Source organism: Coptis chinensis, chromosome 5 (assembly GCF_015680905.1).
Source record: "Coptis chinensis isolate HL-2020 chromosome 5, ASM1568090v1, whole genome shotgun sequence".
Classification (NCBI taxonomy): Eukaryota; Viridiplantae; Streptophyta; class Magnoliopsida; order Ranunculales; family Ranunculaceae; genus Coptis; species Coptis chinensis.
In genome coordinates, this window is record NC_141460.1 from 64,320,799 (window position 1) to 64,346,041 (window position 25,243).

Consider the following 25,243-nt stretch of genomic DNA (forward strand, 5'->3'; position numbering starts at 1 on the left):
GGTCTGTGAACATAGGTATTCTTTCTTCATTTCATTTAATAAAAGTTCAAGAGAGCAATATTATAAGGAACTGCTACTGTTGGCAAAAGCCCGGTACAAAGAGAGCTGACAAGACAGACCAAGCTTGAGACAACAATATTAATGTGATTAAAGTTATCGTAAGGAGCAAGGAAAATGATAGAATTCTAATCATATGACTTAAATATAGATGATTAAATTACTTGAAGGAGAAAGAAAAAAGAAAAACATTCTAATGACATGATTTAAATAGATATCAAAAGACAAAATATAGCATTGTTATCTAACGCCAATACTTTTGAAGCATCACAACCATTCCTTGCCTTGGCAGTCCTAAACCAAAAGCTTAATTTCTCAATGCATGCAATATCTACATACACATTACTCGATTCGCAGGATCCAAAGATCTTCATTGCCGAAAAAGTTCATAAAAAAATCCCACAAACAAAAGCATACAATGTAAGTAGTTAAAGAGAGAAAGCAGTACATTAGTACTGTTCAAGAGAAGCTTTATGAGGTTATTATAATCAGCTCGCGCAGATGATGGAGACTGAAACAAAAAATGAAACAGTGAGCTCGAACATAGAGCCAAAATATTATTCACTCTGTAAAATATATCTTCAGTAGTAAAATACCATATGACAAATTTAATCTTTGGCAAGCTCATTCTCTCTCAAGTAGTCAAGTCTCTCTCTCTGAAAAATACCAAAACCCCTCTCGCGAAACGTAGATGACTTTTTTCTTCTTTCTTTACAGAGACGAAAATCTCCTCACTACTAATTCAACTTGTGCATTACTATGACGGAAATTACTTCACTACTACAAACTTTTATACTAATACTATGTATTATTGGTACTACACATGTTATAGTACCTGTAAACTATAGGCAACTCAATGGGACCGACATAAGCAGAGTATCCCTTCAATCATAAGCTTTTGACTGATAAGTTCCTTCAATGTCTTGAAGAGCATTGGCTTTGCAACAACGAAGCTGACAATACCGTCCTGTTTTAAACTCTAAATGCAGCGAGCTCTTGTAGGTTTTTCATGAAACAAAAAAAAAGATGTCTTAATTATGTTGCCCAAATTATAAACCTAAATGGTTATTATCATCTCCATCGAGTTCAAACATTATTATCCACTTACCACTTTTTATTGGGAAAACTATGTATGCAGGGTTGAACTATCAGTACGTATATCAACTAATAACTTAGTTCAATGTCTTCACCATACGAATTATTTATTAGTTCAAGAACTCTGACTTTGGTACTTGCCAAATCACTAAATATTTTCAGAGTTCAAATTACTAAGGATAGATTTGCAAAAAAAAAAAAATCAATAACTTGATGTAATACCTGAGGGAATGAATTTGAGACTTATTCATCAGCCAAGGCTTCATCCATTTCATAGTGTGTAGAAAGTGGTCATATATATGATCACCGTTCATTTAGCTAACATTATTCCCATGTTCATCCATGAATGTCTGCCTGTTTGCAAGAAATCTAACACCACAAATGAGTGGAAATGTGCATCAATTAGAGAATTGAAGGTAGTAATATTGCTATCAAAGATCAATTAAAAAATATAAAAAGGATATCGCCTTGCCGTCAAGGACTAACGTTTCAGGCTGATACTAATTGCTAACATATCATGCTTATATCAAATTCATTTTGTAGATTCTCAAGTTATTCCTACAAACAAACACTTTGCGCATAGCGATTAGTCCTAGTAATTGGAAATAACCGGGAACTAATTAATCTAGTGATTATCCCAAATACAATTTGTTCCCTCCCCCTAACTAGGTAACACCTAACACGTGCCACATCATATAACAATATAAATCGAAAGAAAGTCACAAAAGTACTTAAGTTTCACCATATCTGAGCTTATTTGCTTAGTTGATTATATAAGGTCTGCACTTCGCAGGATACAAAAGCAGAAAGAAAAATGAAGGCAAATGAGAAAGAAACAATAGGTAGGAAGTGTAGACAGTTGGTAATCTTATCAGTGAATTTACGCTTAAATTCTTGTCTTCTTGATTCCTTTAATCAAGTGTTGGATTGACAATTAGGGGCTAGAGTTTATGTTCTTGTTAGAAAGGTTGCTAGAGAGGATTTTGGACCTGCCCTTATCAAGAGGAACAAACAATGTGCCCCTTCGTAAATTAGGTTCCTAAGAAAATATGTGCTTGGATCATGCCTTGAGGTTTTCTCTTTCTCAGTTTACACTTAAGCCCCTGCAGAATGTGTAGGGTGAGATGTGCTAATGGCCGCAATGTCATTTCTTAAAGGTTATTGAACACTTACATAAATCTAGCACTTAAATCATTAAGTAGATGCTTCAAAATGAAAGTTTGTAGAAGTTCACTCGCAGGTGCACGCTTCAATATATGTGTTTAGATCTTTACCTATAAGATAACATCCTAATATCACTATAGAGTATAGACAATCCATTATTATGCAAACTTACCACTCTATCTTGAGTTTCAAGAAAATAAAATTGCAAGACACATTTTGGCTTTTCCAGGATCAATAAAAAAGAACAACTCAATAACTAATTATCAAAAAACAATTTATTCCTCAACAAGTAGAATCCCCTTTATTTTGAAACTGAGTATTAACTCTCCCTCAAGTTCACTTCCTTTAAAGATATTGAACCAAGTCAAAGGGAAGAACTAATCAAACTAACCAGAGGTGATGCAATGGAACTAAATAAATGGGATCTATCTCTGAAAGGTAAATAGAATAGCTTCGAGCATTTATTTTCCTGGTGAAGTTGGTTATGAAAATTCAGTAAGTGTAAAAATATTGGAAGCATTCTTAAGGTTATAACAAAGCTTCAGTAACGTAGATTATTAGAGAAGATCTCTAAAGATTTCTGAGGATAATGAAAGTTTTTTATTAGATTTTATTCCTTTCTAAATTTTATTTTCATCATTAAGAAACTTACAGATTGAAGTTTCTAAATTTTGAAGTGAGTGTTTTATATTAGGAAACCTTTTAGATTATGACACTTTTCTCATAATACCCCTATGACGTGGACAACCTCACCGAGCTCGAAAGTTCTTAACTAAATCATAAAGAAAGGTGAACCCAAAAAAAAAATCATTCCAGTGAGAGAAGTCAGAGTTTGGTGAGAAATATTAAAGACCGACAATCCAGGGATAACCAAATTTACCAAATTTATGAAAGGAAATTCAATTGATATAAAAATAATAGTCATTGAATCAAAGAACAAATAAAACCGAATAGATATGGTAATCAATTGACCACAATTGATTGATAGATGATCCAAACTACAATTGAATATAAGGTGTGAGAAGCATATTTGGAAATCAAGATCTAACTATCGAATACGCAATTGAACACCCAAAGTAGGAAAAGAAATAAAAAATTGGCATACATTGGGTAGCCTAATGTAAGGTGAATAGCTTAGATAACTTAAGCCTATAATAGTTCATAGCATTTGAGGATGTGCTGGTCACACACACTACTTTAGACCTTGGACATAACAATTGGTAGATATAGGCACAACACTAAGTCCTTAACATGCACTCTGGCACCACATATTCAAAACGATATAAACGAACATGAGAGAGAGATCAAGAAAATTGGAATAACATTATATTAGACTGAGCACAATGAAATTAGATAACTTCATTCTATATTATTGGTTTACACATCATACCCTACACACAACAATTGATAGAACACTAAGGCACAACACATGAGTTCTTAACAACTTCTGCTCAAGTGACTTGAGGTGATCGATATGTAGAATGTGTTTAGATAGGTTTATGTACTTAACACCTTGCAAAATGTATAGTGTCTACGTAAATCTACCACTTAAATTACTAAGTAGATGCTTCAAAATGAAATGCAGTAGGTCACTCATAGGTTCATTCACGCTTCAATAAGAGGGTTCGGTTCATATGTTAACTTGAACTCACTAAGTTTTAACTCTGAGAGAATTTGGTTCTTTACCGGAGTTAAATCCGGTGAGTGAGGGGGAAGAAAGGGTTTTGGTAGGGGGAAGAGTATTGGGAACTTGGGGTTTTTCTATTACGAAGATATATAATAGCATTTTTGAGTGTTAGGATGAATTGGTTTTTTGGGTTAAATTTTCAGGTCTACGTAAACTTCCATATTTCACTCCTGTTTTTCCATAATCCCCCTGGTGACGTGGATAAAGCCATCAGAATACGGATTCCTATTCGAAGATTGCATAAACGCATGGATAAGCTCATGCTAGGGCATCCAATTTGGTATCTAATTGGTTTGCTCATTGCTTGAAGACTCTTTCTGATGGTTACCCTATACCATTATCCGTACCTACTCCACCATGAGCAATTCCAAGAAGATACTTTTCCTCAGTAAAAACAATATAATAAAACTAAATTGGCTCTTAAAACAATTTAGTATATGGTCGAGCAAGATGGGGTTGCCTACTTAATCCACCATGTATATTTATCATACTTGATGAACAGGTAACATCGGATAACTATTGGAAAGATATAATTAATAAAAGTGAATGGTAAATTAGAAAATGGTAATCATAGGAAATAAACAGTCGTACCTGATTCGGAATCAGAATCATGATTAAGCTACGACATCGATGATATGTTCTACCACCGTCAAGACCTTGTACCCAACTGAATCTGAGCCAAAGGGATTCTTCATTTGCATGCATGTTCATTGTTACCTATGAAGTACTGCTGGAGTCTCATGGGTAGCTGTAGTTTGTAGTTGGGCACGTTGTAAATTTCATTACACTCTAAGAAAGTGAATTAAGTGTTCACATTACTTTTAAAAAAAAATTAAATGATCGAAGCTACCTTAGCTAATTAATAGGTGGTCCTTGAATTGGTGAGGTTTGAATTGATAAGTCTAGCGTTGCAGTGCTCACCATCCTAATTCCTAATCATTAAAAAACAGGGGGAAAAAATTTTAGAAAGAAAAAAATAGAGACCAAACAAATGAAGGCTTCAAACCAATAATAGGCTTAATGTCTATGTTACACGGACACGCCATATTTTAAAAATAATCTCTGTCGGATATGTATCCACGTGTCTGTGTCGGATACACACGGACACATATTGTATGTAATATACCTCAATTTTTTACATTTCGCCGTGTCAGACACTTCGTATCCGTGTCGGATACGGACATGTGTGTCCGTGTCAATGTAACTTAGCTTAATATATGTTTATTGAAGAAGATTTGTGGCTGAGTTGGTGTTGAACTCTAAATTGGTTAACAGTTCAAACATGCTACATTTTCAAGCTACAAGAAAAAAAAATGTGTGCAAAACAAAAGAATATTTTTTCATGACCAATTAATGGAAACTATAGAAAGTTGGTGACTAAAACTATAGTACTTAATATCTAAGATGTTCCTACTTCATGACCACCAAATTGCTTGCATGAATCTTTCATTACTATAATGTGAAATATATGAATGCCAATCTACTTTTAGTATCTATCATATAAAACTTGGATCACTACGTCAACCATCAAAACTTCGAACAGAACATTTGAAAGTATAAGAGATAGTTATGTACATACTCTGCAGGGAGAAGTTATGGTCTCGAGCAGGACCGACTTTCTTGGTCCACTTATATTCAACTTTCCGAAGGTTAACCCGAGGAGGAAGGAGTTCACCATAGACTTGGCAATATTTTCCAGCTGCAAGTAGAACATATAACTACAGAACAAATAACTGTAGCTTTTCTGGTACCATTGGGACTTCGATTCAATGTTGCAACTGTAAATGGTCGTTTACATATGCTACAATCCTCATCATAATTTTCAGCCGCCTACAATATAATCATAGGAAATATTTAATAATATGGATGAAAAGTGCTTTCTAGTTAAAAAAATCAATATCATGTTCCTCCTGCACGGTAGATTTTAATTTAACTTAAAAAGAGGACTCTAATTGATGGTGTATGTGTGTGGGTGTGTCAGGTGCAATGAAAAACTGAGTATTGTCTTATGAATATGAATTTACAAATAGAGAGTTTTGAAGAAAAGTGGGGGATGGCCGAAATGCGTTTTGTAGATCATTGGATTGGATTCCATAACCTCCTTCATTAACTCATTCATCCTTGGTTATAAGGTTTGGTGAGAAGAAGAAGACCATTCGGCTGTTTTTTTTTGGGGCAAAAGTCTGGGTTTTGTTTGTTTTTCTTTTTTTTTTGGAATTGGTTTTGGTCAAGGTCTGGATGGGGTTTTGAGTTTTGACGAAAGGTTTTTTTACCCTTCTCTTTTCTTTCCTTGGTTATTAAGGTTCTTACGCGAACAGTTCCCAAAACTGGGTGTGAGTTTGTTTGTTTTTCCTGTTGAATCATTGTAAAAGATGAGGTGTCCACCTTAGAGATGAGGTGGCTTCCTGGGAGCATTCTCAATGCTTCAGACTTCAGTTCTTGCAAAGCTTCAAGAAATTCCGTAATTTCCACAGGGACGGGCTCGAGAATATCAAATCAACCACATAATATCATATATGAATCTATAAAATTATAATCAGATAAAACTATCCCCGGGCATGTTTTTACTATGTAAGCAACACTTAAACCAATATACTGTCACATACATACATAACAAAATATATGGAGCATATATGTTGTACTTTTACAGTTGCTTTCCTTGGGGACTAAGTGAAGTAGGTACTAAATTTTTTCTAAATCAGTAAAAGTCCCAACTAATACTTCACATGAGCTAACGGAGTAGCGGTAAAGGGCCAAATAAAAAATTGGAGTTACACTATATGTGCATCTGATAGTGAACAAAACTAAGCATATGAAGTTGTGCATCTGATATTATGAAGTTGGTTTTGAGTTTCTTTGTTCCTTTAATATTGATCAAAACATATGCCTAGCAAATGAAAATTATGCTAAGGTTACTTGTAATAGGATTAGGGATTATAACATAGTATATCGTAAGACTCTCTTGAAACCAATTCTACAAAAATCCTAGCTAAAGATTTTTGTAAATTGTGTTTTGCATTACGCTCTTTCTATTTCTTTAGTACACTTGGTTTGTTTTCCCAGCTCCCCTAAGCTTTAAGCCTCTTACTTCACATTAATTGATTTAATCCATCGTCTTCAGATTAGTAATTATTAGAGCTTCTAATAAGCACTTATACAGTTATACAAAATGCATGTTATAGATAAATTACCAATTGGTTATACACTACTACAGAATGACACTTATACCACTGTTTTTAAGTGTGGTATAAATATATTTACCACTGTTATACAACCGTAACAATAGGTGGTGTGATATATAATAATAGCAAAACTGTGGTATATATGTTTAACGGATACCACGGTTTTTCAAAGAACCGTGGTTTGTAATGCCCATTATATACCACGGTTGTCAACATAACCGTGGCATATAAGGTATTGAAACCGTGGTTTATATTAGTGTATATGTTATAATACCGTGGTATATAGTTATACTAAACACTACGGTTTATGCCAAACCGTGGTATATATATATATATATATATATATATATATATATAATAATATATATATATATATATATATATTTTAATAATAGTAACAGTCTTCCACTTAAAAGCCAAACCCGTGATAACAAAATTTTACTGAGCACATACATACAACATTTCCATCTTCCCAACAAATTCCAAAATGTACAATAAACTATCAAACATTGCAAAAAAAGATAATAATAATAAATAAATAAACTTCCATTAATTTTTTGAGTGCACTAAGAAAACAAACTTCAAATTCCTTTTCACAAATTAAAAAGGTAAGACTCATAAATTAAACTGGAGGGGTCCGAACATAGATAAAACTCATCCTCATTCGCTTCCGACTGAAACACCCCATTTTCCTGGATGAACTGAATAATATCGAGTCGAACACCGTCAAGTTCATCTTGCATGTATGTCTCCTTCAGTTCTAAATTTGTTATCTGGATGAGTCAAAGCACAACATGTGGAGTTACTATATAAGAATAAGGCGAAGTCATTGAGCCAAATAAAGTGTTTGTCAAAACTTTCGAATACCTTATTTTCAAATGATCCAAATGAACAAGCTTCTACTATTTCCCTCATAAACTTCATTGTATAATACCCACACTCTGTGCCACCCGGGTTGATATGGGCCCTAACATATAGACTCACAACATATGTAAACATATACTTTTCAAAGAAAAAGACAATAATGTGTAGGATTTGTTTACCTTGATCTTGTCCCACTTCAGCGGAACTCGTTTCCCATCAACCCTTTGCAATATGAGGACCGCACTTCACAATAAGATAAATGCAAAACATTTAATTCACAAGGTTTAGAGACAACCAATAGAAACTAAGCTACGTTCTATTAAGCGAAACATGATTCACTCCCACATAGTTTGTACATACAGGTTTTCACCTCACACATGACTGCCAAGAGGTTTGAGAATAGATGCATTGAAAGAGAATCGAAGAAACTAGAAAGATTAAAGCAAAACACCACCAAGTAATAGGGGTAAACAAGTAGGTTCCTCATCAGACGATTTACTCCATCCATAAATTAACATTTTTTTATGGTAAGGATGATCAATGATAATCATCAACTTGACACATTATGAAACAAAAAGGAATAAGGTGGTTCGCAGTATCTTCAAAACCAAATTAATATGAATGGAAAACCAGGAAAAAAAAATATCAATCATTTACTTCTTAAGTTGCACTGCAATAAAAAAAAGTAATATCAGAGAGGGTGTCCTTACCGGAGAGTTGATGTAGCTTGCCCCTTGCCCAAAAGATCCTTGATGAGTGAGCTGTGAAATTCAATTACCCGTATTTACAACAACTCTTTAAATCCCAAAAGACATTGTCACAAACACTTAGACCGCAAATCAATTCAACACAAACAATAACTATTACTAATTGAAAATAAAGAAGGGAACAATTGAAGAAGTTGTCAAAAAGATATTTTTTACTTCAAAATCATTAAGTAATAGAGCAATACTATGAGGAATTTGCGAGTGATTAAAGAAACCACAAAATTAGTAAAAGATCTCACCTGAAAAATTCCTCGCCAATCCCCCAAAAGTTTAATGAGGTTGAAGATTTTTGTTTATGTTCACTACCTGACCAAAATAAGGTATATGAAATCAAATCAAACACACTACTATATCAAGTGATGAAAGAAAGAATATTGAAAGGGAGGACGAAAAACTAACCCTTCTTTGCGGGATCATAGAAAGATGTGATGGTACATCTATAATTGCTCAATCAAAAACTAACAATAAGAGGATTGGTTTTGCGTGAAGAAAATTATTGGTTATTTTTGCTGATCACTTTGCGTTCTAGATGGTCAAATTTCTCAGTTAGATAGTGACAGAAATCATCAAGATATCACAAATTCTAACACAAATTTAAACACTTGAATGAGTGCCAAGCATATAGATATGAACTACCATACAAAATTTTGGATAGAGAAGCATTGGATCCCAATACCCAAGAGTCTAATCTTGATGTCCATCTTTCGAATCAGCTCAAGCCTTGCCAACTCTCTCTCTCTCTCTCAACTGCTGCGAGTAGAGACATATTCTAGTACAAAAGTACTTACCTCAGTATCTCACGCGTCTCTATTGTTCCTGTTTCACTGAGTGTGTGAAAACTTTGGCATTGAACTAATCAAAACAAACAATTTGAACACCTTGCTCCTAGTAAATGGCGAAATACTACACAACATATGGAAAATTTTCAAATACACTCTTAGGTTTCGACCAAGGAATATTAGAGACCACAATAGTTGATCTCTAGTTTATAACCTAGGACAAACCACATGTCACCCCAGAGAAATGCTAATGTGTCTTTTTATATGTCTATTTGTGTGCATGTTTGTGTGTGTTTTAAATCCATTAAGTCTAAAAAGGTCTAGTCCTGAAGAAAAATATTATTTTGTGCCCTGCCCTTGACACTAATTACACAGGTCACTCAGTTACTTTCATCAATTATTCCATACTTATGAACATTAAACTTGCCAAAAGAAAACCTAACGTTTGCATATCTGATACTAAATTTAGTCCTTGTGTTATCTCTTACATAATCTAACCTCAAATACCATAAAGCGATTTCACAAACCTTTCGAGTATTAAAAAAACACTACCAAATCAACTAATGCTGAACATAAACCATATTGTCCACCTGTCATTCATTCAATGCATTGCCAGAAAGTAAACAAAAAAAAAAACCAAATTACATTAATCAAAATAATGTTCCATCAGATCATAAAACACATAAATACATAAGAGTTACCCTAAAAATCATAATAGAAAATCAAGAAACAACAAAATCCCACATAAAGATTCCACCATCCAAATAAAAAAAACATACAAAATTAGAAGGAACAAAGCCACATACCAAACATGCAATCACAACTAAAAGGCTAAAATCAGATCTTGAAATCATCTTCCACAATCACTTAGCAGCCATCCTCTGAATAAACTCCTCATAACGAATCCTCCCATCAGCATCAACTTCACGGATCCACTCATCAAACTTTTCCCCTTTAAGTTTCTCTCCAATATTAGTCAATACCCAGTTGATTCTTTATCCAATACTTTAAATGCATCCCTTAATCATCAATGGTAAATCAGTTTGATATACATGAGAAAGAGAAATCAAAATCACTTACCTAGCCTGTTAATTAGATCATCAAGCCCTCCAAGGAAAGTGGAGAAACGATAGGGTGGGTTTTTTTTTTGTGAAGAATAAAGGAATTTGTTTTGTTGGAGTTTAGTGTTTTGTTCGCGGTGAAAGTTTTATCTCCTCTTAATTTTCTTTTTCGTAATGTTGGATTTGGTAATTAAATTGGGATTTGGGGAGGTTATAAGAATAGACCAGACCATTTCTTTCGAACATCACTTTGATCTCTCGGTTCCCGCTGGGGTGACCTCAAAGATGTTGGTGGTTGACTTGGTACATGATCTAGTCCCTTGCGTCCTTCACCAGATTGTTTAACGCCCTCTCTCTCAGAAATATGGTCAGGAGAATAATTTCCTTTAATACTTGTACCAAACAAAACAGTTTCAGCAAATGAAATTTCTATAAAAGCTGCTATTCAAAAACGAAAACAAACTACATCATAACTAACAAAGTTATTGTAGTATAAGCTACCTATCAAACTCATATTCATCACTATATTCCTTTCAAAATTTAGATACAACTCAACCATGCTGCCCAACACCAAAATATATACCATACTTAGATAAGGTTAAGAACCAAATGAGATTCGCACAGCAAATATGGTTCTGACTTTATGAAGTCAACCTAAAACAACCTTAACAATAGAGTGGCCAGCTTCTTCGTGAAATTCAATGAGACTGTACGTTCAATTTGGTTCTCAAGTATATCCGTGCATCCGACTCAAATTCTATTAGTACCATAATCCTCAAGACCTCTCAACGATGTTCTTTCTAAGATCGACATCATAATCCTATTGGTATCACAATCTCCAACATATCTGCTTTCATTCTAATTTAATCCCAAGATCCATTTGTGAAAAAAGGGACTTTATAAACATCTACACTCGGTTACGATCCATTAAGACCAAGGTGATGACTTAATTAATGAATTATACATCGAATAAGCTTTCATAATATACTCATCATTTCTAATTAGCATGTATTAACGTAAGTGCAAAAAAAATTCTGGTGCATTAAACTGCATTTCCTTCGTCAATGTAAGAGATGCAAACAAGATTAGGTAGGAAGGAATTACATTCCTTTGAGATGCTAATTGATGCCATACATGAACATTTATATTTTTTTTGAACCACAATTAAAAGTGAGTTCTTTTTATCGAATAACTTCTTTTCACTTATACTTGAATGTAAAATCCACACCCCCTACTATGTTTGATATGTCCATGATCATAAAGAAGATAAAAGTTTAAACAAAATTTATATATGCTATGGGTTACAATTAATTACTGATTCCTGTTCTTTCATTTGTTGACTTTTTTTTATGTTTTCTTCCTTTGTTAGTGATAATTAAAAAAGAAAAAAGAAAGAAGCCAAGCAAATACAAAACTTTTACTTTAAATTTGGTGGAGTTGTTTGTTGTAAGATGAGACTCACATATATCAATTCATTCCATGCATCAGGAACCCCTGGAACACACCAATGACTGCAGTCATGTCGCCTTGTAGAAACCTTCCGTCCATCAGTCACATTTTTGCCGTAGATTGATGGGTGCCCATCCTTACGGAAGTTTGTTAATCTTGTCACATTCAACAAGATCACCGGGTACCTTCATTTTATGAATAACAACCTCGTCATCCCTACTCAAGCTCCTCTTCCTCTGATATGCAGGGCTTCGGCTCCTAAAAGGACTGCCACTCCTGAACATGGAGAACTTCCGAAAAAGGTTTTGGGTTTTTGAGTGCTGGGAATTTTTTTTTAGGGTTGGCGGAAGAGAAAAGAAGAAAGGTTTTGGTTTTTTAAATCGCGGGGCTGTTTTTTGGTTTAGGGCCAGTTTCTCGGGCAGTTTTTTTCTCCCCCTTTCTGTAATCTCGGGGTATAATTCCTTTTTTCTCTTCTTATTTCCCAGTGATTAATTTTTTCCTCTCCTGATTTAGCGTGAGTAAAGTGGGTACTTAAAATTTGCCTACGTGGACACCCTCAGAGAAGAGGAAAAGGGACTGCTATTATATATATATAAAGAAGTCATAAACCACGGTAGAAAGTGGAAAATTTATATACCACTGTTTATGTTTAAGGTAGTGGGGATGTGGAGTACTCTCATGCTGAAAAAAAAACTAACCATGGTATATGGCCCAACTTATCCCACGGTTTTCATGTAACCGTGGCATATACTAGTAAACCAATGACCAAAGAAATTTCCGCCGTGGTATATAAGTATTTTCCACGGTTTTTGGAAGAACCGTGGTATAAACGTTCTTATTGACCGTGGTATATGTGTCATTCTGTAGTAGTGATAAATAACCATTCTATAACAATTTTGAATGTGTATCTCGAAATTTGTAGAAACGTGTTATAGATTCATAGTTATCATTCATGGGACTCCACGGACAAAAAATATTCAGTTCGTCTAGATATCAATTTTAGCTGAACGTTTAGATAAAAAAATTGTAATTTGCCTAATAATTGTAAAACCATCGAGTATTTGAAATGAACAGAGTTAATACTAATTAAAGAAGACAAAAGAAAAAGTAGCGGTTCATTAATCAATCAACAACAGAGTTAATAATTAAAGAAGACAAAAGAAGAAGTAGCGGTTCATTAATCAATCAGCAACATAATAGAGAAAGGTAAATAGAAAGGGCAGGAAATTACTTGATAAAGGCTTCGTCCAAGATAATTTGCTCTTCAGGAGTCCATTCAAATACAAATACCAAACACAAAGACCATGTATTTGTTGCGATAATACTAAGTTGTTGCATCCATATTTTCACATTCGTAAGCCGATTACTAAAAGTGGAGGAGAACATGTACAGAAATCCTAGAATGAAAATTAAAAGATGTTGAAAATCAACATACTTGTATATAAAAAGATAAAGGCAGTAGATACCGTACCACATAGCATTCTACTTTAGAAATCATATTGGTCTTTGAATCACTTCACCTGCTGTGATTATTAAAGACCAATTTCATTAAAACCTTTTACAACTCATGTAAGAATCAAACATAACCAAAATTTGAAAAAGAAACTTCAAATACCTCACTTGGGAACTTAAAAATTAAAACAGACACGTGTCCATAATTGAGCAGATGAAAAATTGATTTACCTATAAAATACGGTCTTGAGGAGAAAAAGAATCGAGCTCCATTCCAGAAAAGAAAAGTAACCAATATTCAGAACAACACTAGTAATTGGATCGTGAGGTTTCGCGACCCATTGTGTATTTTTATTGGAGAGAACAATTGAATGATTGTTTAATTTAGAAAGCCTAAAGAATGAATTGAATTTTTTGGTAATTAGATGACGAACTGTAGTCTTCAAACTATAGATAGTTCAAATCGTTTCTCATCTCAAGAAATTGAGGTTACAATCTTATCTCTAAGAAGGCTAGTCGAAAGCTTATCCTTCTTTTCGCTATATCGTCGTATGTTTTGAGAGAAGAATGGAAAGCTTGGAGGTTTTGGGTTTGTTTTGAAGATTTTTTTTTTCCTGGTAAAGGTCGGGGTGGGGTTTTGTGTTTTGACAAACGGTTTTTTTTTTATCTTTTTCTTTTATTTCGGATTGTTACCCGAACAGTTCCCAAAACCGAGCGTGAGTCTGGGGTTTTTTTTTTTTTGCCAAATCATTACAAAAGATGAGGTGTCCACCTAAGAGAAAAAAAGGGGTTGACGTGTTTAACTGGGAGCTTTCTCAATTGTTTCAGTATTAATGGTCTTTGATGTGCATGTGCTATTGTAGTCTTAGGTACAACAACAACAACAACAACAACAAAAATGACACACACACACACACAGAGAGAAATACACAAATATAATTTGATAATCACAAGCTTGATTTTAGAAGTTCTCTTTGTGTTTTAATTTTTTGTTTTTTCACAACAAAAGATATTATAATTTAACAATATTAATAGAGATTGTTCAATAGGTTTTTGCTAAAGTTTTTATTCAATTCAAGTAGAGAATTATATAGATCGTTCAATTAGCTCAACTTCTGGATACTTGCTAAAGTTTTTGTTTTTTTTTTTCTCTTTTTTTTCTATATAGAAAAATCTTATCATTCAATAAGGAATTGCTCTTAATTAATCCTTAATCTTATTCATGCAGATAGAGAGATTAATAACAACCAAACACGATTCTAATTTTGAGAAAAACAAAAAACAAACAAACGGATTACTTAGTTTAACCAATATAATTCAAAAGTGAAATATTTTTAGATTTTTTTCATATTTCTCTCTATTTCTTCAAATATATATATATATACATCGGTCCGGTTAGATTTTTTTCATATTTCTCTCTATTTCTTCAAATATATATATATACATCGGTCCGGTTAGGTTGACAGCAATTCCGTTGACAGCAATCTTACAACAAAATTTCAGCCGTTGGATCCAAAGTAATCCAGATCAAGATTAAAAAAAATGAAATTTCGAAATAGACCTCACAAAATACAAAATTTCAAAAGAAAGCTCACAAAATATGAAATTTCAAAAGAAAGCTCACAAAATATGAAATTTCAAAAGAGAACTCACATAAACTCAACAAACTTAACGAGGGTTTTGAGGGGTTTTGAATTCTTTCCCCTCGACTCCAAATTAAACAATTTGTACTGACAAATTAAACATAGGTAAACACGAAATCAAATAACCTTCATACAATTCATCCAAATCACCTCCAAATTCAAACCACCGAAAATTCAAACCCAAAATCCAAATCACCCCTGCTAGATTTGCCTTTTCCCTTGCTAGCTAGCATTTGAACTCAAACCCAAAATTTAGAAATGGAGTCAATAGGAGATAATGTAACAATCAGTATCGACGAAGACGTAGTTGTTGGGTGTTCGTCGAATAAATCCCTGGATAGAGAGTTGCTCCGTTTGTAGGCATGGTTTTTAGTAGTGTTGGTGACGCAAATACTTACTACAAATAGTATGGTCAACAAGAGGGATTTGAGACTCGTGTTCTGTCAACAGATCGGAAAAAATACGGTGTGGATTTGGCTAGGAGTTGTTTAATAGTTTGTTCACGTGAAGGGGTCCATAACAAGAGAGAAGTGGGAGAAGTGGGAGAAGTGGGTGTTTCTAGAAATACTAGCACTGTTAGGTATAGTTGCCCCGCTAGAATGCTTGTTACAAAAAGAAAACACGAAGATACATACTTTGTAAGCTATGCTAAAAATGACCATAGCCACGGTTTGGGTTAGTCTAACAAAGAGAAATTGCATAAGATCGAACAAAAATATGTCTGAAGTGGTGAAGAGGTTGACTGAGATTTTTAGTGAAAGTGGTTTACCTATCGGTAAAATTGCAGTTGTTTTTAATGGGGAAGAACTTGAGTTTACAAAAAGGGATTGCTGGGACCATCATTACGGTTCGACCAGAAAAATACCTAAAGAAGGTGATGCAACTGCCATGCTTAACTATTTTATGCAAAAGAGTGCCAAAAATTCCCAGTTCTACTATGCCATTGATCTAGATCAAAATGGGACTGCAGTAAACTTTTTCTGGGTTAATGGGAGGTCTCGAGTGCAGTATGAGTATTTCGGGATGTTGTCTCTTTTGATACCACATATCGTATCAATGCATACTCTATGCCTTTTGCCCCTTTTACTAGAGTCAACCATCTTATGCAGTCGATTCAGTTTGGTTGCGCGTTGTTACTTGATGAGACAGAAAATACATTCATATGGTACGGTTGTTTAAGGTTTGGCTTGCGGCTATGGGTAGTCGTGTGCCAACTGTAATCATCATTGACCAGGATAGAGTGATGACTGCAGCCATTGCCAAAGTGTTCCCTAATACTCGTCATCGTTACTGTCTTTGGCATATTATGCAAAAATTTCAAGAGAAGTAGTCATTTACTAAAATTGAGACACTGGTAACTGACTTGAAAAACATTATTTCTTTCTCACATAGGAAGAGTGATTTTGAAAGAAGGTGGTGTACAACAATAGAGAATAATGAGTTATTTGAAAATCCTTGGTTGACATAAATGTATAATCTAGGGGAGAAATGGGTTCCTTGTTATCTCAATGACACATTTTTTGCTAGTATGCATACGACTATGAGAAGTGAATCGATGAATTCTCATTATGACCAATTCGTAAATTTGACAATTAGGCTAATGGAGTTTGTACATGGTAATGAGAGGTCTTTGGCTTTGATTGCTAGGAATGAAAGAGATTATGATTACCGTACCGAGCATAGTTCACGAATTGTGGCTAAAAATGATTTTCTCCTTATACATGTTGCAAAGGTCTATACAATTAATGTATTCAATAAATTTAAGGAGCAATTAGAGAAGGCAAAGATGGAGTACAAAATTGATGGGGACGAGATTGTCAACAATGGAATCGCATAACAAGTCCATTTGGAAAGTGAGTTTCAATAGAGGAACCTTAGAGGAAGACTGTGAATGTAAGTATTTTCACTTTATGGGGTTACTTTGTGGTCACATGTTAAAGATTTTTCAGCGTTACGACATCGAAGAGATTCCAAGGCATTTTGTTTTGAAGCAGTGGATGCAAAAGGTGAACACGTATAGAGTGAAATTTGATACTGGATTAGTGGTCGACCATGAAAACCATGAACCTTTGAGAGTGGCTCATTGTATCAAGGTTGCTTCTCAAGTGGCTTACCATGCAGGGAATACTATTCAGGCTTATTCATATTTTATAGAAAAGATGGGTGAAATGGCTATTGGAGTTTCAAAGTTGAATGAAACTTCCAGCGAAGGAGTCGCAGATAATGAAGAGATTAGATTTAGTTGAAGAATTGCATTTTAATGTTTAATTTATATATAGGTTTAATGTTAATTTATTTTTTTAATGTTTAATTTGATATTAATATTTATTTCATTTTGACTTTCAAATTTTTATTTCAAATATTGATTTTAAATCCCAATATTTCTCAAACAAAAGGGAGGAAAAAGAACGCGGAGATATTTAAATCCCCAAGGGAGATAACCCTAAACAATACAGGAAGAATGTGTAGAAACCGTGGAAAGATTGTTAACCATGACTCGAGAAATTGTCCGGAGAAAAATAATACGTAATCTGTGAAATGTAAGTATTTTTGGTTGCTAGGTTGCATTTTGGTATTTTTCTGATCCTCTACTTGATATGTGAAAATCTAGTAGCTTATTTACACTAATTGTGGATGATATATGACTCGGGAGTGGGCATGGTAGTGTTGTTGCCTTGTTGGTAACTTATTCTAAGATAATTCATTTAGCATAATATTTTCATCTTGGCTACTGCATTGAGTCTACTTAAGGTAGATAGAATTTATTTTGCATTTAACTTGTCCTAAAATGTTGTTTATTTTGAACATTGAATTCTTTATTTCCTGTAGAAGTTCAATACTGCAACAGATACATTTCAAGTATGGTGGCTTGCCATGAGAGATCGAGGCAGTAAGAGTATATAATACAAACTTTGTTAAAGGGAATTCTAACAGCTTTGAAGAGTTGAAGATACATTCTGACAGCTTTGAACATATACTTTCTGACAACTTTGTTAAAGTGTTCCTGACAACTTCTAGCAGCAGATACATAAGGTGGCAGCCTTGTTTGGCAATCAGTAGGCCTGCAGCAGTTCATCAGTTCAGCAATTCATCTATACTTTTAATATGTTTACCTTTGTTAAGTACATGAATTCTTAGGACATTCCATTGTTGTTGGGAATGAAGTCGTAGTTATTATTGTATGAAAATGGAGGTTGTAGGTTATTGTATGAAAGTGGTGTGTCAGAAGTGTTTATCCTAAATCATTCCTGTGTTTTGCTATCAGAAACTCTTGGCAAGATATAAAAATTATAGGGATATTTTGTATTGGGTATTGTAGTCAAATTCCTTTCACCAGCAAACTTGGGAAGTTAGACATGGTTATGAACTTGTGGTTATGAAGAACATTCGTCCAATCAAAAAATTAAAATGATTGGTGACTACTGACTGTTAGATGATAATCACCCAAAAGTGTAGTTTAAACCCCTTAATAGTATTACATTTAGGCCAATTATGTTTATAATAAATAAGAGTTAGTATTGTTTACGTGTTTTTGTGTATTTCAGGTCTTGAAGCTGTTTATGTGCTTAAAGATGTCATTTTGCATGGAAAATGAGTCAAGATGATTGTCGAGGAAGTTGTACACTTAAAGCCCAATAATCATGAAGAAAAGCCTTTTTCAAGCTCAGTCAAAGCTGGGAAGTCAAAGTCAATTCGGGTAGAAAAAGAATAGAAAAGTCAGTAGAACTTCAAATAGGCGTATCTTTGGACTCGGGCCTTGGAATTGGGCCTACTATATGTCAAAACGACCGGTTCAGAATAAAATCTCCAATGGACCCAGCCTTGCCACAATCAGAGCTGTAAAAGTGGATGAAAAAGGCAATGAAGTAATTTCCAGCAATTGTGGCATTTTTAGACTTAACCTAATGGACTTTTGGCTCACATTAAAAGCCCAAAGTCTCCCTTTTTGGCCCATGCACGAATGTGACCTTAACTCTCTCCTATATAAAGAGGGTTAAGACTAAACTTAGTACTCCTCTTCGAGCACCCCTTTCTTTAGTGTAGAGTAGTTTAGTTTAGTGTAGGGTTAAGTAATTAGGGTTTATTCTTGTAGTCTCCACCTCCATTAATAAAGCTTAGTTTTATTCAATTTATTGTTTCAATGTCTTTTATTTACTGTTTCGATATTGTTCATCCAATGAAACAATGCTAAACCTCCATTAGAGAGAGAGGTTTAATGAAGCCAAAAGTGAGGATTTGATGCATTTAGTATAGACTTATACTGCTTGTTCTTAAAGTTCTATTCTTGCATATTTCTAGAGATAGGAGTGTTTGAATTTGAACTAGGAATTGTGAGTTCATGCTAGAGATAGGTGAATAAGTTTTTCCTCGTGTTAGTTAAACAATGACTATAGAGATGTAAGTTGTTAACTAGGGATCATAAAGTTCAGATATTTGTGCTAGAACATTAAACACATCAATTATTTGCTTAAAGGTGGATTTAAAACTCTTCCCTATCTTTTTCGCCATTTGATATTGATTGTATTTACTGTTTACGTTTTACTGTTCACTTATATTAATTTATTTATCTTGTTAAATGGCGCCACTTGCCATCTTGCTTTGTTACGTATAACGTGTTTAGAATAACAAAACTGTTTTCACGTACTATTCACAAAACCAATACTAAAAACAATGTTCGCATTTTCTTTGAATTTTTCTGCTACTGTTCGAGAGCATACGAGTTGTTCAACCAACTCCCTGCCCTCCCGTGACCTGACCCTGAAAATTTCAAACCCTAGTTTTAACTTACAAGCGCGCATGCGCCCTAGGTTTGTCTTTACACAACGCACCCCACACCTTACACCATAGGCGCGACCCGCGCCCAATTTGCTCTACTTTGAAGCGCGCACGCCCTAGCTTAATTAGGTTAAATTAATTTTTTAACATTAAGTACGATATTAACTCATGAGTACAGTACAGTACTCGTATAACCAACCCAGTAGAGAAAACCACTTCTCTAAAAAGAAAAAAATAATATATATATATATATATATATACAATAATTCTCTAAAAAGTAGCTACTTAAGTTAACTTAAAATAAGTACGTAAGTAAAACTTCACCTACAAAATGAATTCAAACCTAATTTTTTTTTGGGTTATGAAGCACTCAACATAATGATTATCTTCCCAAAATTTCAGCTCATTTGGAAACCTCTAACATAGATAAAAATTGTTGTCATCTTTAAAAAGAAATCTAACGGTCCATAAATGTTGAATTTTTGTAATTGTTTTTTGCCAATGTTAGATGTTTCCAAATGAGCTGAAATTTTGTAGAGATGATATTAATATTGAGTATGTCATATCTACAAAAAAATAGGTTTAAATTCATTTTGTAGATGAAATTTTATTTACGTACTTATTTAAAGTTAACTTAAGTAGCTACATTGAAGAGAAGAATTGTATATATATATATATACAGGTTTAAGCCGACTTCGAACGAACTCAATATAAAAAAGGAATCTCGTCTCTCCTTTCACGTATTAAAGTTGCTCTCACAAAATATAACAAAGAATTGAGTCCTACAAGTTCCACGGGTCTTAAACACTAAAAGTTTCTTCCTCTCCCACTTTGTGTTCTCTCTCCCTCTTGTATTTCTCTCCAAGTTTCTAGATCTATAACCTGCTCATGGAGTGCAACCTTCTCAATCTCTCATCATCATTTCACCATTCATTCTATAACCTTCATCGTAGAACTGATTTCGAAGAAATTCATTGAACCATGATTTTAGTATGTAACATTCTGAAAATGGGTCTTTTTTTTTTGCTTGGGAGGGAAGAGGGCCAATAAATAAATAAAAAATGTTAGATTCATTATTTGAACCATGATTTTAGTATGTTGTATATAATTAGTTTCTTGTTTCTCTTCTGATTGATCCTTTCCACTTTCAACTTTAACTCGGTAGATGACTTGGTAAGTCAAGTTCTAATCCAAATTGTGCTCCAAAATCAACCCAACACTATTGCGCCATGCAAATTCTTTTAATGGTTTCCGTCGAAATTGTCTCAGGACTAATTATATATATATGTCCACACACAATTTTGTCATTCAGTCTCCTATAAATTTAGACTAATCTAACTCCTTGTTAATTATAAGAAAAGCTTCATGTATTTGTTTCCCCATCCAAATGGTTATAAAGTTGGGTACTTCATCTGTGCGTTCTTGGCATTATTAAGAATTGCCTTTTCTCAAGAAATTCAATTAGCAGAAGATAGAACGCCACACTCCGCCTCCCCCCTCCCTGTTGATATTTAAAACAAAACATTGTTTTATAGAAAACCAACAATAACTAGTTGAACGACAATTCCTTTGATCGATATTCCATACCGGAAACCATAATCGGAGAGTTGTTAATATGGAGGGAGAGAGGAAAGACACGAGCGAAAAGAGAGAACCAGATAGAGAAAGAGGTAAGAGAGAAGAGAGAGTAATAGGGAGAGAGAAAATAAGATATTATTTCCTTTTATTTCCCTATTTTTAGTGCGTGGCTTTTTAAGTTTCTTTCTCACGTGAGATTTTTTATTTTTTTGGTCAAGTCCGTTTAAGGACGTATTTTAGAAAGCCTGAATATATATATATATATAGCCCCGCTCTTAAGCGGACGTCCGTAAACGGACTCAACTTAAACACCGAAATATCGAAATAAAAAATATACTCACGAAGGTTTAGAAAACCCCAAACCTCGCTCATATTCTCTCTCTCTTGTTCTCTCTCCCATATCTTCATTTGTGATTCTCTCTCATGTTCTCTCTCCCATATCTTCATTTGTGATTCTCTCTCAATGTTATCGCGACTTTCACTCTCTTTCCTATTCTCTCTCAGTATTATCTCAACTCTCTCCATAAGGATGCCACTAAGATCTTCTCAAGCTGCCCGTTTCTTGAGTCGTTGAGCTTAACCGATATTGAGTTCGACAAGCTAAGGAGTCTTGATATTTGTTGTCCTAAACTTAGGCACTTAGCAATAGAAGATTGTTTTGATGCTAATTTTGGTGACCCTAGTACGGATTGTGATTGTAAGATTGAAGCAGTTGCTCCAGTTTTTTTATCTTTAAAGTTGAAAGTTGATTTAAGTAACAAATACTCTATTGAGATCCCGTCTTCTCTAGTGAATCTTGACTTTGACATGGAGGTTGATATAGATGATGAAGAAAAAAAGTGATTGATGAATTCAGTTTGGAATATTATGTTCAAAGGTTGGAAAAATATCTAAGAGAAGTCCGCAATGTCGAAACACTTTCAGTTAGAGATTGTTAGGTGCAAACTCGTTGTTTTACGGGTTCGAATGAATACGAGGCATTAGATCGGGATGAAGCGCATCTTCACCATGGCTTAGCACCATCCGCATCTAGTACCGCAAGCTTAGGGCGTAAAACTCAATAAATCATCATCCCTCCGAATGGTGGTTCGATGAAGATGGCTTGTTTAATCTAGGCGGAGAAGGCCGAAAGAAAAAGGCGCAGTCAGGTTGTTGCTTTCTTCAATTATCATTAAGTAACTTCTCTTTTATGCCGGAAAATGAGATTATTATGGCTTAGCATCGTCATTGCTTAGAAACCGTGTTCCAATGCATTGAAGATCATTCCACCGAGGATGAGGAGCTTGTAACAAATGCTCTTGAGACAATTGTGAATTTAGCACCACTCATCGACCTCGGGATCTTCACTCTTCCAAGCCGTCATATATCAAATTAAACGAAAATGTGCAGTCCAAGCTATTATGGGGATTCTAGGATCCTCTATCAAGGCCTGGCACCGCCGCGTACCATTTCTTTGATTGCTTGGTCGCTTAATAATAAATCCCCGACAATGAACCATTTCTATTGCCTTTTCGCCACGATATATATAAGCTTTAGTTGATCTCTTGAGTCTACCAAAGAATAGATACATGCAAGCCGTAGCTGTTGGAGCACTTTATAACCTTTCGTAAGTCAAGATGGATTGTAGGCTGAAGCTTGCAAGTGGCGATGGGCGCGTCGACCGGCTTCGAAGTGATTAAGGCTTCTCATCCCAGCACTCAAAGTTTGCGGGAAAGCGGAATGATAATTGGAGAGCCCGGTCTCGGGGCCACAAAATAGAGCTCTTATTCTAGCTTTTGAAAATGCCTTTGCAAAGATCCTCTTTTCCGATGGAAAATATTCAGACAACTTTGCCAGGATTTTATATGAATTGACATCTAGACCTAACAGCAAAGTGAGTGCGGCTCATGGCATTTGGGGAGTAGGCGTCTGATTTAGATTGTTCCAAGGAATTTGGGAAATCAAAGCAATAGAAATCTGAGTTTTCTATCACATTAAAACACAAGCAAAGACAATATATAACGTGACAAAAAATGAAGCTAATGGGAAACATGAATTTCATGACTTAAAATCCAAAAAAGAATAATTCAAAGTTGTGTATAGAGATAGAGATATGTAAATATATAGTCCATCAAAATACTTCACATGGATACAAAAAAGACCTTCATAAGTCTATGGTATTTACATAAGTCTATGGTAGTACAAGTTCAATCAGAGGAGGCCTATGTCAAAGGGATCAAATAGCCAATCATTGATATCTGCCAGAAGTTCAACTACGTCCAGTTCAAAAGTTTCTTACTGAGGTTTAGAGGAAGAATGTTTCAACAACGGACGATGCTCACGGAAGATGTTGTAGCTTCTCTTGAAATTTCCCTAGATAATGCTTTATTGTAAGATCACGTTCCTTGGAAGTGGAGAAAACCATTTTCTCCAAGACCACGACATTCTTCCGCAAAATTTCCACAAATTTAAGTCCATTTGTATGCCCTAGAAAGCTTTGAAACTCAAAAGACTTGAGGTGGTACATGCATTGCAACGGCAGCCACAGATCTTTGTACTTGTGTGGGTGGGTGACCCAATTTTGTGTTGAAATAATACAATGATGGTTAAAGCAGTTTACTTTGATAGGTGATAGCCCCCCGTGAGTCCCTGAAGTATTTGTGTTCATAAATAGAAAGGTACCTCATACCACTTTCGATGCAATTCACAAATATCTCAAGCTTCAAGGCAACAACAAAAGCAAAATTAGCAAAATTATAAAAAAAACCAACAAAAGCTACCAACAGAAGGTACAATAACTTTAAAAGCAAGATTTTGTATTATATGATTGGTCATTACCGACAATACTTCTACACTAAGAGTTTCCAAATTAGGAGAACAGTTGAGCAGGTATATTATTGCATGAATGCAATCTCCGTAAAGCCAGGTTTGGGGCTCATATACCTCTGATTGATGAATTGCAAATCTAAAGTTTCAATTTGAGCAGCAAGCTTAGAAAGAACCTTCACTCATGAAAAGCCCAATATTAGAAAATCAGTTGACAAAACAGCAATCTCAAAAACAAATAAATTATAAACCATAAAGTTAAAATTCAAACAACTAAAGCAAAAACAACATATTTCAGTTGGTGCAGAGAACCAGAGTTTATAAATCTCTACTTATGCGGTTATGCATCAATTGAAAGATTTACTTACCACCTCTAGCTTGAACTCTTTATAAAATGGAATGAATTTATAAGTAATAGATCGCCTCGGAACAGACCAGCTTATAGAATTTGACCCAGTTACTTCATCGAAATACAAGACAGAGTCAAGAGATAAGTTTGCATCTTGAGCACGTTGATAAGCTAACAGTACCGCAAACACTCAAGTTATCTGAAATTTTAGTATTCGATAGAAATTGCTACGACAGTTAAACAGAAGTCATAATGGTAGCAGTGAAATTTTTAAACAAAAGTCATAAGTAAAATTTCAAAAGTTCATGAGAACTTTTACACTTCAACATTCTTTTGCAGCCAACATCGGTTTTAAACAAACTCAAAACATGTTTGGAAAATTTCATATTACAAACAAGTTAAGAACATCCGAATTGTTATACGCAATACCATAGCAACAGGACTACAGTCTTCTAATACAGCACGAATATATATTACATTTTTGCTGAAGAATAATAAATATGTGAAAGTACCTAAAATGCAGCTTGAGTTGAAT

General features: G+C 34.4%; 1 pseudogene; it reads left to right on the forward strand.

The window, feature by feature from the left end:
• Nucleotides 1-22,629: 22,629 nt before the first annotated feature.
• Nucleotides 22,630-23,466, forward strand: LOC147498327 (armadillo repeat-containing protein LFR pseudogene; annotated as a pseudogene).
• The last annotated feature ends 1,777 nt before the right edge of the window (nucleotides 23,467-25,243 follow it).